We start from the raw sequence: 14445 nt of genomic DNA on the forward strand, positions 1-14445 counted from the left end.
CCGGGTATTGTTTACAAATTGTTCGGCGGGCTTCGAGGCCAACTCAAGACCGGGGATCTGCAACCTCCGGGGCTTTACTTAAATATGCAGGGTGGGCCTCGCCAGTCTTGGAAGCCTCGGTGGCCCTAGGCAGTGCCTTATTGGTTCTGTAATCACACGGGAGTACTCATGGTGTTATAAAGTGATACACTCATAGAACCCTTGCCGTTGTAGAATTACCCAGGTTTCATTTATGTAATAGTCTGTTGGTTTATATTTGGTAGGTGCACCGCAAAATTAAAAATGTTTACCCTCATAACCTCCTATCAACCGCCGATTTTCACAATAAACTACAGACAAGTGTTGTCAGAAAAAGAAGACCCATACACTCACTTGTTTATTGGTAAAAAAAATAACTTTTATTAAAACAACACAAATAAATGGAAACATAACTTTATTCGAACAACAGTAAAACATGAAAGAAGTGGGTGGGACTCCTCCGGAAGCAGCGTACAAAACCTGCAAGAGAAAAAAGAAACATAAGTATGTGTGCCATGTCCAAGAGAAAAAAAAGGTAGTCAGAATGAAACGAAGAAAGTGAGAATGGGACAGTGAGCGAGTGGGTGGAAGGGAGAAGGGGAGGTAGAGTCAAAAGAACAGAGGGAGGAGGAGACAGAGTGTCGGCCTACTGCACCCAGCCCTCACTGTTCACTTCCCGTCACCCGTGTGTCTGGGATGCTGAGGTCCGCGAGAAACAGTGCGGTCAAGCAAGTCTTTAAAATGAAACAGAGATATGAATGAGGCCAGAGATTATATTATTATCTACGGCAACATCGCTTGCCTGCACCTGTGCACTAAGGCTGCTGGACCCCAGGCCCTTCCCCCGCACTGTGCTCAAATGCAGCTCCTGCGCACCGAGGCTTCACTGCTCACCTGCCACAACCGGTGTGTCCAACGACGTGCCGGTGCGAGCTCCGACTCCGGGGTGCCTCTCAGGGTGGCATAGCAGGTCTTCGGTCTGGGACGGTGTCTTGATACCACAATGGAAGGCGTCAGAAAGGCCAGAGCATCAGCACCGGTTGCGCACCTGCTGCATTCTTTTTCGTGCAACTAACTTAGTGTCTGAAAAGGGAGAAATAATATAATGGTGGAAACGTCTTAAGGTAAATAAAGCTTAAGAGAGAACACCAGTTGAGTGCATCCTTCCTTCATGAAGTACGATCTACCAACTGTTAGTGGTAATCGTGGTTCAAAGAGGAGTTGGAGTGCACGGGAATAGACAAGGGTAAATAATAATAAGTTATGCCAACGTTCACATACAACGGAACAGAGCGCATGCTAGAAGCATAATGTGCGCGTGCAATGCAGTGGCGCAAGCCTGTGTGCATGTGCACTTAGTAATCAGCTCACTACAGTGCCCCAAAAGCCAACGCCATGTGTCTGTAGGGCAGCACTGCCCGCTGGCTCAGGCCTACAGTACGGTTCAGCAGGTCCTTAAAATGAGATAGAGATGGGACTGAATGAGGTCAGAGATCACATCATTACGCACGGCAACATCGCTTGTTTGCACCTGTGCACCCAGGCTGATGCACCCCATCCCTCCCGCTGCACCGCGCTCAATTTCAGCCCCTGTGCACCCAGGCCCCACTGCTCACCTGCTGTCATTGGTTTGTGTCCAAACACGACGGCCAGCAGGGTTCAGAATTCAGATGTAGCTGTGATTGCCAGGATGATGTACACCTCATGGATCCCTTTTTTTTATTGCACATTGTGATATGCGAGGTGGATGCGGCCATATCACCTGAAGCAGTGTGGAAGAACTGGAACATGTGGCGTCGTCGTTATCCTCTTCATACGTATGCAAAGTGGGCTGGGCTTGGGTACGGCAGGCCAGGGTAGGGGTGTGAATATTTATTCCAGGGACCTGGGCGTTGTTCAATTCCTGCCTGGCCAGGAAGTGTATTTATGTGTGTGTCCCTGTTTCAGTTTTGACGTCGCACAATCCGCAATTTACATTAATGTAGCATGTACCGGGAGGGCGGCAACTATCGCTAATGAGATGCTGTCCGAAAACAATGAATGGACAACATGACATGTCGTTGTCAAGCTTGTGGATATGCGCAGACACGCATGTCAATGGTGTGCGGTATTATTGAGAGTGTTGCTATCGCGAATCGCACTCATGTGAATGTGCTCGGATGGAGGGAGGATCAGCAGTGAGGCTACGTCATACACAGTGATAGCGCTCATTACAGTCAAGCAATGCATGTCAAACGTAAAACTGAAAGTCTCACATATGACACACTACTATACTGGTAAAGCCTGACAACAGAGTTTACTGCAACACAAATCTACATATTACTCTTTACTTTTTGTCACATGTGATCTAGGATGTGCACTCTGTCTGTGGCTTATGATACCCCTTCGAGTCACCAATACCCAGGCCGAAAGGCAGCACAATAATGCGCACACACACACACCAGGGGCATCGTGTAACACACATTTGTTTTTTGATGTAATGTTTCAGATGCATGGCTTTCACACGTGGAAGGCTACTGTACAGAGCATGATTATTGATCAAGATGATCGTTTCATTTTGTGTGTACTATAAGATTTGTGTACACAGCAAAAAAGTTTTCAAAAAAGCTCTGTAAGCAGAAGAGGAGTCTCTCATCAAAAGGTGTAGAGAGAATAACTAAAATGGGTGGGGTCCTCCAACTGTTACAATGGGAAATGTTATGAACCAATCAAAAGCTTTTTTAAAGGTCACATGGCAATCGCGCACCGAGCGCACAAGGAGGCCGCACCCGACGCGATTTTGAGAAAATATATTTACCATAATATAAGTTTATTACAGTTCGAAATATATAAATGTGGAAAATATTTTAGATTATCGCTTGCTCTCATATACACTTTAAACTTATATAGATATAGTTTTGAGACATAAAAAAATAAATGAGGGAATGGCGTACCCGGCACGATACCATACGTCTATGATGTAACACAGGGCCTGGCAGCGTGCACTTGTCGCATACGGAACATGCAGCCAGCGTGACCCTATACGTAGATGACGTAACGCGCGTATTGGTACTGCGCAGCAGTCGCATACCAAACTAGGAGCTGGTGCGACCTTATCTGTATATGATGTTAGGCGGGACACGGTGCTACGAAGCCGTCGGATACGAAATGCGCATCCTTAACGAGTTTCGCAATATCGTGGATGGGATTCGCGTGGTGATGGAGCTTGGTACACTACCGGTACGGGAATCTAGTTTTCTAAAAAAAACATATATATATATATATATATATATATATATATATATATATATATATATATATATATATATATATATATATATTCACTGAAAAAAACAAAGGTTTCAGGGGCTTTATAGTTAGGAATTGGCATTTAAAAAACCTTAGAAATTCACTGAAAAAACCATAGGTTTCAGGGGCGTTATTGTTAGCTGGACATTTCCCTCATGCAAAACCCTAGAAATTCCCCTGTTATAGTTAGTTCAGCTAACTATAACTCGCGCCCCCGCAATGCACTGCTGATGACGTCACATATTACATCACTCATGACATGGTCAGTGACATCACTGATGACATCACTGATGACATCTCAAATGAAATCACTGATGACATCACTGATGACGTCATCCATTGAGTATGTGTTTCTGAACAGTTTTAATATGTTTAATATATATAGGGAAAGGCCTGTTGAAGAATAAGTGGGTGTACAAGTGTGTGAATGGGTGATTTTCTAGGTGCGTTACTGACTCTATAAGTGCGTCATTTAATGTATCTTACTGCAGACTAGTGACTAAACTGTTGTGGGATGTCTGCGACCGTGGTCATCATCGATGAGATGCCCAGCATGTGGCACATGGTTGAGTTCACTGTGTGTTATGTTGCCAAACGGCTGCCCCTCCCTCCCACAAGCCCCCACACTTTTGTACGGTGAGCTGTTGTATCTCGTGCACTCGTACGGCACGCCATTGTAATGCCTATTTGCCCATCTCCTGCTACATTCCAACTACAACATCACAGTGCCGTTTGGAGGTGGTGCATGCCACTTTACAACATCGACTGCTGCGGCTCTTGTAACAGGCCACACCAGAACACAGAGACACACTTACCGCAGTTCCTGTACACAGCCATGTCCGAGACACCCCGTTCCCCTTGCCGGATAGGCACACCCCTGCACTGACCTGTGAACGACAGACCAGCACACGCCAGTTGTGCATGCAGGAGGATGCGTACGTAGCTACACATCCAGGCTCACTGCCAACGCTGAGGTGACAGCACACTGTGATGTTGCAGGGCTTGTGCCTATCATGCTAAGACAATGACCACAGGGACATACTTACTAAGATGTGGGTTTGGGGGGCATTGGCGGTCCTGGAGTTGTTGAGATGAGTCTTCTGGCCCTCATGGGTATCCCTGTATCATGCTCATTGACTCTATGGCACCTGTGGGTGTTCTGGTGTGGCTCTTGGCTGTGTTCCCTTTCATGGTGCAGGTAGTTGTCCTGCTTAACACCAGCAGAAAGCAGGTGTAAAATCCCTGGTGCTAACGTGTCTTATCGCTGGAATTTATTTCGCATTGCAATTGGTGTGAAAGTTGTGATGTGATTTTTTTCGTGTGCACAACAATATACGAACTGAGCAGTGTATCTCGTCAAGATCCAGCACCTGACGCACTATTCCCAATCAATATAAATACAATGAGATTTCTTAATAGATTTTGTGTGTACACTGTAAGTGCAGCCAATACCTCAGTGCAATACAAATCGCAAAGGTGCACCTTGTGTCTTTTTGCACGGGAACGGCTACTCTCCATTTCATTCTCAGCACTTTAACGGAAGTAAAGTTGAGATAAATCTATCACACTATTCAGAAGTTGGTGCAAACTGCAGATATCACCAGTATTCCAGCGATAAGTGCCCCAAAATTTAACACCATGGTGGACTCCATCAAATAACAGTAATAAGAACAAGAAAGAGTCATACAGCAGTTAAGGGAACAACCAAAAACATTATTAATTTTTTTTTCAAACTTTATTTTTTATAATAATAAATATATAAACGATAAACTATTTTCAAACTTTATTTTTTTATTAACATAAATATAAACAATAAACTAATAAACAAAATGTAACAACAATAATACAAAACAACAAGGTGGAACACTCCTGTGGGAACCACGGATGTTGACGACAGACCTGAAAAATCAGAAAGATTGTTAAAAAAAAAACAACATGGTATTCTCAACAAAATACCACAAGAAAAAAAATAACAGATATATAAAATGTATACAGCTAACAAAATTTTATAAGTTTAACTTACAAAAACTGTAAATGTTGCCGCTTTAAAATATTTACCGAATCTGAGGAAATTTTTTTGCAGAAGGCACCACGCCCACAACGTTTTTCTTCAGTCGTGAAGAAATTTGTAACTTTTTCCAAGGGGCAAACAAAGACCAATGCCACCTTCTTCATTCGCAAGATTTTCCAAAGAGTTCTGTTACGAGGGGATCCTAACAAAAAATACTCGTGCAGCACAGCAAGTATGATGAAACACCTAAAAACCCTTCATCCAAACAATCTTGCACAAGAAGAGTGCAAACAGATGAGAAACATGTATCTGTAAAAAAGAATCACAAATAAATGTATATTAATAACTTTCAAATTTATACTATTCCATTACTGTACAAACACATTTTATATAAAAACTGACTAAGAAACTATAGCCCTGAACCACAAGTGTGACGATCGTTAAAACACTACATGCATAGTGCATACTACTTTGAAGCAGTTCATGCCCTAAAGCCTACCTCACTAAAAGACTACATGCTAACTGACTAAATGATTACAGTACTATAAGGAGACACACTGGGTGAGTGACAGGGTGTTTGCTAGAAGAGTATGAATATTAACTAGGGAATTGAAGGTGTGAAACACAACTGTGTAGGTGATTAGAGGACTGCATCCATACTGCATAGGCATTTAAAGCAGTCCATGTGCTAAGGCCTGGCTCACTGCATGACTACTTGGGTACTGACTGAATGATTAGAGTACAGCAAGGAGAGTGCCTAGGTGAATTTATAAGTGCTAGGCTTTTCGCACAGGGAATGGATTGGTACTTGGTACTGAATGGGTCACTAGAGGAGTGCAAAGGCAGTCACAAGTGCTGTCCTGTATGGATACTGACTAGGAAATTGAAAGTGTGAAAGACAAGTGTCTATGTGGTTAGAAGAATGCATGCATAGTGCATAGGGGTTTGAAGCAGTCCATGTGCTAAGGCCTGGCTCAGTGTATGAATACTTAGGCACTGACTGAATGATTAGAGTACTGCAAAGATAGTATCTTGGTGAATTTATAAGTGTTTGGGTTTTAGCACAGTGAATGGATTAGTACATGGTGCTGAATGGGTCACTAGAGGACTGCAAAGGGAGCGACAGGGTATTTCCTGGAAGTGTATGGATACTGACTAGGGAATTGAAGGTGAGAAAGACAATTGTGTAGGTGGTTAGAGGACTGCATGCACAGTGGATAAGGGTTTGAAACAGTCCATATACTAAGGCCTGGGTCACTGGATGAGTACTTGGGTACTGACTGAATGATTAGAGTACTGCAAGGAGAGTGCCTGGGTGAATTTATTAGGGTTTGGCGCAGTGAATGGATTAGTACATGATGCTGAATGGGTCACTAGAGGAGTGCAAATGGAGTGACAGGGAGTTTGCTGGAAGTGAACGGATACTGACTGGGGAATTAAAGGTGTGAAAGACAAGTGTGTAGGTGCTTAGAGGACTGCATGCATAGTGGATAGGGGTTTGAAGAAGTTCATGTGCTACGACCTGGCTCAGTGCATGAATACTCAGGCAGTGCCTGAATCATAAGAGTACTGGAAAGAGAGTGTCTTGGTGAATTTATAAGTGTTTGGGTGTTGGCACAGTGAATGGATTAGTACATACTGTTGAATGGGTCTCTAGAGGACTGAAAAGGAAGTGACAGGATGTTTCCTGGAAGTGTATGGATACTGACTAGGGAATTGAAGGTGTAAAAGACAAGTCTATAGTATGTTAGAACACTACATACATACTGCATAGACATTTGAAGCAGTCTATTTGGTACTTAGAAACTGACTAAATAATCAGACTACTTCTAGGACAGTGCTTAGGTAAAACTTTTAAATTTTCAGTTCTGCCACAGTGAACAGAATAGTACATGGTACTGCACCTTAGTGTCAAACCCTGACTCATTTTATCAATGCATAAGCAAAGACTAGCTTCTAAACTAAAACTTGACAACATGAGAGGTTTTAAATTAGTTATCTGTCAGCAAATACACAATGTTACCAAATGCTTCTCTCACAGTGGTTCTTAAATGCACACAGACTCACAGTGTAATTCTAGACAACAACCACTATACCTAGGAGTTTACCAAAAATCATTCACTACTGTGGAAGTGGTAAGCGAACTGCACACAATCTTCATATTTCAGGACTGCACTTTTGTGTCAAAGCCTGACTCATGTAATCAAAGCATAAGCAAAGACTGGCTTCTAATGCTACTAAAACTTCACAACATGACCGGTTTTAAAACAGGTATATGTCAGCAAATACATGATATTACCAAATGCTTCTCTCACAATACTTACCCAAATGCACACAGACTCACAGTGTGATTTTAGACAAGCAACACTATCCTAGGAGTTTACCAAAACTCATTCACTACTCTGGAAGAGTTAATGGTACTGCACACATTCTACATATTTCAGTACACCACATCAGTGTCAAAGCATGACTCATTTAATTAACGCATAAGCAAAGACTGGATTCTAATCCTATTAAAACTTCACAACATGACAGGTTTTAAAACAGTTGTCTGTCAGCAAATACATGATGTTACCAAATGCTTCTCTCACAGTGATCCCAAATACACACTAACTCACAGTGTGATTCTAGACAAGCACCACTATCCCTATGAGTTTACCAAAACTCATTCACTACAGTGCAAGTGGTAAGGGAACTGCACACAATCTATATATTTCACAACTGCAATTTACTGTCAATGCCTGACTCATATAATGAAAGCATAAGCCATAACTGTCTTCTAATGCTACTAAAACTTGACAACATGACATGTTTTACAACACTTATCTGTCAGCAAATACACGATGTTACCAAACACTTCTCTCACAGTGGTTCCCAAATGCACACAGACTCACAGTGTGATTCTAGACAAACAACACTATCCCTAGGAGTTTACCAAAACTCATTTACTACAGTGGAAGTGGTAAAGGAACTGCACACAATCTACATATTTCACGACTACACTTTAATGTCAATGCCTGACTAATTTAATCAACGCATAAGCAAAGACTGGCTTCTAATGCTACTAAAACTTGACAACATGACATGTTTTACAACACTTATCTGTCAGCAAATACACGATGTTACCAAATGCTTCTCTCACAATCCTTACCCAAATGCACACAGACACACAGTGTGATTTTAGACAATCAACACTATCCTAGGACTTTACCAAAACCCATTCACTACTGTGGAAGGGGTAAGGGGACTGCACACAATCTACATATTTAAGTACAGCACATCAGTGTCAAAGCATGACTCATTTAATCAACATATAAGCAAAGACTGGATTCTAATGCTACTAAAACTTCACAACATGACTGATTTTAAAACAGTTATCTGTCAGCAAATACATGATGTTACCAAATGATTCTCTCACACTGATCCCAAATACACACTAACTCACAGTGTGATTCTAGACAAGCACCACTATCCCTATGAGTTTACCAAAACTCATTCACTACAGTGCAAGTGGTAAGGGAACTGCACACAATCTACATATTTCACGACTGCAATTTACTGTCAATGCCTGACTCATTTAATGAAAGCATAAGCCATAACTGTCTTCTAATACTACTAAAACTTGACAACCTGACTGGTTTTAAAACAGTTATCTGTCAGTAAATACACGATGTTACCAAATGCTTCTCTCACAGTGGTTCCCAAATGCACACAGACTCACTGTGTGATTCTAGACAAACAACACTATCCCTTGCACTATATCAAAACACATTTCTTCATCTAGAAGTAGTACTACATTTTAGTATAGAAACATAACAGAACTCATTTCACAAATTCATAAACAATGACTGGTTTCTAATTCTACCAAAATATAAAAACTGCACAGTTATCTGTCTACAAACACATGAAAAACACAAATGCCAATCACAGAATGGTTTCTACATGCACACACATTGTAGAGAAAAAAAGTACTCCCTACACTTTAGCAGGAAAAATACATTATTCTGATTAGCATCAAAATAGTCTACATACATCCCCTCACAATTAAATAACTCATCTTTCAAATTCTTTTGTAGATTAAGGAGTATATCAATCACTCACCATATTTTCTTTTACAGAATTTCTGCACTGTGCACCTCTCGGCAAAAGCAAAGAATGAAAAAGTTTCCCTTTCATTTTCCACACATATACATGTAAACATCAAATCACAATCCTTCGCACATAAACTTAAAAGCAAACACACATTTCTATTGGTTAAACATTTCAACCATTTCCAACTGAAATACATTTCAACCCTTCCCCCAATCTGCCTTCTGCCTGTTACCATAGAAACAGGTCATGGAACACTGCACTGAGCTCACAGGTCACAAGTTCAGCACACAATGTTCCTACACAAGACAGGAAGTGTGCTTGACTTTTCAACATATCAGCTTATCATATATAATGTTCCTTACAATCTGTTTTTGATAACCAATAACAATCATACCTTTAAAAAAAATATACACCCTACCTTTCAGTGTAGAAAGTTGTTATACAACCAATGATTTCTTGTCGTTTTTCAAAAAACGTTGCCGTGGATCCGCGCACCCACCGCGAGAGAATCCGTGCATCCAACGCGATAGGATGCGCGCACCGTGCGCGCATTTCGCCGCTTTTTTTTAAAAAAGGGGGACCACAGGGGGTCCTTCTGGGACCCCCTAAGCAGATCTAGAGGGTCAGAGAATTTCCACTCTGCCCCCTTTATTTCTTTTACACACTTATTCCCCTTCCATCTTCAGCCTCGCTTCTACCGAGGCAGAAAATGGCCGCCAACAGTTCCTGGTTTCGAATGTAGAGAGATGCTCAACAGCCAATTAGCATTCAGCGCGCAATCGGGAGGGTGCGCGCTCCGTTCGGGGAGGGTGCTCTTACGGTGCGGGTACGGTCCGCGATATCACTAACTTTTTTACCCTAATTTTCTCAGGAACTACTAAACAGATTCACACCAAATATGCAAAAGGCACGAGTCCGAACTGAGGACTACCTCTTTGCCAAATTTGGTGTCATTCCGTTCACGGGTTGGGGCTGTAGCTGCGACAACAGATCCTATGGGAAATTGCATGGGGAAAACGCGTTTTGGGACCCCCCTTTTTTCTCGGCCCCCGCTTCACGGATCACCGCAAAACTTTCAGGGTAGGAGCGGAGCTGGCCAAAAGTTTGGAGAATTTCGCGAAGATTAGTCAATCGGCGCCAAAGATATTTCCAATAGAATGTTGCGGATTTCCTATGGAAAATAGGTCCTAACTATAACTATCTACTGGCGACGCCAGTAGATAATATATATATATATATATATATATATTACCTACTGGCGGTCGCCAGTAGGTAGTTATAGTTAGGACCCCTTTTCCATAGGAAATCCGCAACATTCTATTTTGAATAACTTTGGCGCCGGTCGATGAATCCTCGCGAATTTCTCAAAATAGGTGGGGCGCTACGCTCCGCTCCTACCCTGAAAGTCTCGGGGGGATACATCAAGGGGGGGTTGAGATAAAAGGGGGGTCCCAAAACGCGTTTTCCCCATGCATTTTTCCATAGGACCTTTAGAACGAGCTACAGCCCGAACGGCTGAACAGAATTACTAGAAATTTGGCAGAGAGGTAGTCCCTATGTCAAGGAAGTGCCTTTTGTAGGTTTGGTGTAAATCTGTTCAGTAGATTCTGAGAAAATAGCCTTTAAATCAATATATATATCTGAGCCCGCTTACGGTACGCTTACCGTACGCTTACGGTAAGCTTACGGTACGCGTACGGTGGCGTGCGCGAGCGCGATTCTGATTGGCTGTTAGATCTTAGTAAACATTCGAATCGGCCGAAACCAGGAAGCGGCGGCCGCCATTTTGTGTGTTTCACTCAGAAAAAAAAGAGTGAAAACAAGAAAAGGGGGCAATGAGGAGAGTTACAGACCCCCTTACATTTGTGAGGGGGTCAAAGAAGGACTGTAAAGTACAAAGAAAACATTTATTGATTTTTTTAAAAAATCACGGGGTACGCATACGGTAAGCGTACGGTAAGCGTACGGTAGAAAAAAAAAAAAAAAAATAAATGAAATTCAGATTTAAGTGTTTAGATATTAGGGGGCTCTAAAAAGAGCCGTTGTGTTTATGAAATGATTTTTTAGTGGTACCTACAAGTAAGTACCGATGCAGAGTCTAAGGTTCAAGAGGAAGACTCTGTTCCCTTTATCATTGAAGTGCACACCATCTCCTCTATAAATGTCTTGCATGTCAAAACGCAAGTTGTTGTGGTAAATGGCACCCATACCATAGTCACGGAGAAAAGCAGAAACAGATTTGTTGACGTGCTTTCTTGCTTTGTCAATCTGCGGACAGAAATGATTGGACCAGTTCCATTTTTGCCTTTGGCATATGTTGGAAAACACAAAGGCAGTTTTAGGGAAAAGTGAAAACAGTTGTGCAAAGGTGTCCTTCATAAGCATTTCCAGACCTACCCCAGTCAAAGTGCCTAGGTCATTGCCACCACAGTGCACTATTATGAGGTCAGGGTGTTGGATTTGCATGAAGGATTTCACCAATGGCATCAATTGGTGCCACTTTAACCCTCTCTGACCAATCCATTTAATGTCTACATTTGGCAAAGCAAGGTCTCTCACCATATCTGTTTTCTCTGCATACTTTTCACTCCAGAAGACATAGCTGTGCCCTACAATCCACACTGTGAACATCTTCAAAGGAGAACTGGATGCACTCAGGAGGTGTCTTTCAGTAGAATGGCAATATGAAAAGAAAGACAGTTTGGAAATGGAGGCATACATATTTTTTTCAAAACAAAAAGAACTGATTGGCTGTTTCATACCATTCTAGAATAAAAACTAGGCTGTATGTGTAAACTAATAGAAGCATGTTTTGTATTGGTACAAAAAAATGTGTTACCAAAGAACAGTACTATGGATTTGCTGTTAGGTTTGAAAAGTCAAGCACTCTTGCTCTGTGGAATTGAAACATTGTGTGGCGAACTTCTGACCTAACTCCACACAGCAGTGTTCCATGAGCTGTTGCTATGGTAGCAGGCAGAAGTCAAGTTGGGGGAAGGGTACTAGGCAGAAGTCAAGTTGGGGGCAGGGTACTTTTGGAAAAGGGTTGGTTTTCAACCAATAGAAATGTGTGATTACATTTGAAAAAAAGGGGGAAGCACTGAGATTTGAAACTTACATGTATATGTGTGGAAAAATAGAGGGAAAGTTTGCCATTATCTGGTTCTGCTGAGAGGAGAGAGGTGAACACAACAGAGATCCTGGCTCTGATAATCTGCTGTTTGAGTGTCACATTTCTTTCACAACTAACTAATTTTAAAGGTGAGTTTAGAGTTTGAGAGGGGATGTATGTGGTAACTTAAGAAATGAATAATAGAAATGGAAATTCTTTTTGTTGTAGTTGCGTTTATCATTTTCTGTTTTGGGAGAAATTTAAATGTGAGGAACATGTAAAATAATATGGAGTATGTTTTCACAATAAATTAAGGTGTACTGGAAAAAAAAAGAATAGTTTAAGGGTTTGAGGTTGGACTCAGTAATGCAAATACATTCAGCATCATTAAGGCTGGTTGCCCTTGCTGGAGTGTAGGCAGCCACCCAGGTTACACATGGAGGTGGTCTGAAAAAGAAGTTTGGACATGTGCATTTAAGAAAATCGAAAAAAGTGGTTTCATAATGTGACAGTCTGTAAAAGTGATTTTCACTTGCCCCCAAAAAAAAGAGCAGTAAGTGTGCTTTCAAATTGGCAAAGAAATTTCGTTTTGGGACTAATGTGAAAACATGACTCTGTGTGCAGAGAGGAATTATAGGCAGAGATTTATTGCGTATTGCTCTGGTGATTTCACAGTTGCATTAGATGGAAAGGGGGAGCGATTTTTGGGGGGAAGAAGCAGACTCTTAGCACACACCCATGTGCTTGCCATGTATAATCATGCACAGTATTTACAAGCGAGTGGGGTTTTCAGGTTTCAGTCTGTAATGCAAATACATTCAGCATCACTAAGGCTGGTTGCCCTTGCTGGAGTGTAGGCAGCCACCCAGGTTACACATGGAGGTGGTCTGAAAAAGAAGTTTGGACATGTGCATTTAAGAAAATCGAAAAAAGTGGTTTCATAATGTGTCAGTCTGTAAAAGTGATTTTCACTTGCCCAAAAAAAAAAGAGCAGTAAGTGTGCTTTCAAATTGGCAAAGAAATTTCGTTTTGGGACTAATGTGAAAACATGACTCTGTGTGCAGAGAGGAATTATAGGCAGAGATTTATTGCGTATTGCTCTGGTGATTTCACAGTTGCATTAGATGGAAAGGGGGAGACATTTTTGGGGGGAAGAAGCAGACTCTTAGCACACACCCATGTGCTTGCCATGTATAATCATGCACAGTATTTACAAGCGAGTGGGGTTTTCAGGTTTCAGTCTGTAATGCAAATACATTCAGCATCACTAAGGCTGGTTGCCCTTGCTGGAGTGTAGGCAGCCACCCAGGTTACACATGGAGGTGGTCTGAAAAAGAAGTTTGGACATGTGCATTTAAGAAAATCGAAAAAAGTGGTTTCATAATGTGTCAGTCTGTAAAAGTGATTTTCACTTGCCCAAAAAAAAAAGAGCAGTAAGTGTGCTTTCAAATTGGCAAAGAAATTTCGTTTTGGGACTAATGTGAAAACATGACTCTGTGTGCAGAGAGGAATTATAGGCAGAGATTTATTGCGTATTGCTCTGGTGATTTCATAGTTGCATTAGATGGAAAGGGGGAGCGATTTTTTGGGGGAAGAAGCAGACTCTTAGCACACACCCATGTGCTTGCCATGTATAATCATACACAGTATTTACAAGCGAGTGGGGTTTTCAGGTTTCAGTCTGTAATGCAAATACATTCAGCATCACTAAGGCTGGTTGCCCTTGCTGGAGTGTAGGCAGCCACCCAGGTTACACATGGAGGTGGTCTGAAAAAGAAGTTTGGACATGTGCATTTAAGAAAATCGAAAAAAGTGGTTTCATAATGTGTCAGTCTGTAAAAGTGATTTTCACTTGCCCAAAAAAAAAAGAGCAGTAAGTGTGCTTTCAAATTGGCAAAGAAATTTCGTTTTGGGACTAATGTGA

This window comes from Triturus cristatus, chromosome 6 (assembly GCF_964204655.1).
Source record: "Triturus cristatus chromosome 6, aTriCri1.1, whole genome shotgun sequence".
In the NCBI taxonomy this organism is placed as follows: Eukaryota; Metazoa; Chordata; class Amphibia; order Caudata; family Salamandridae; genus Triturus; species Triturus cristatus.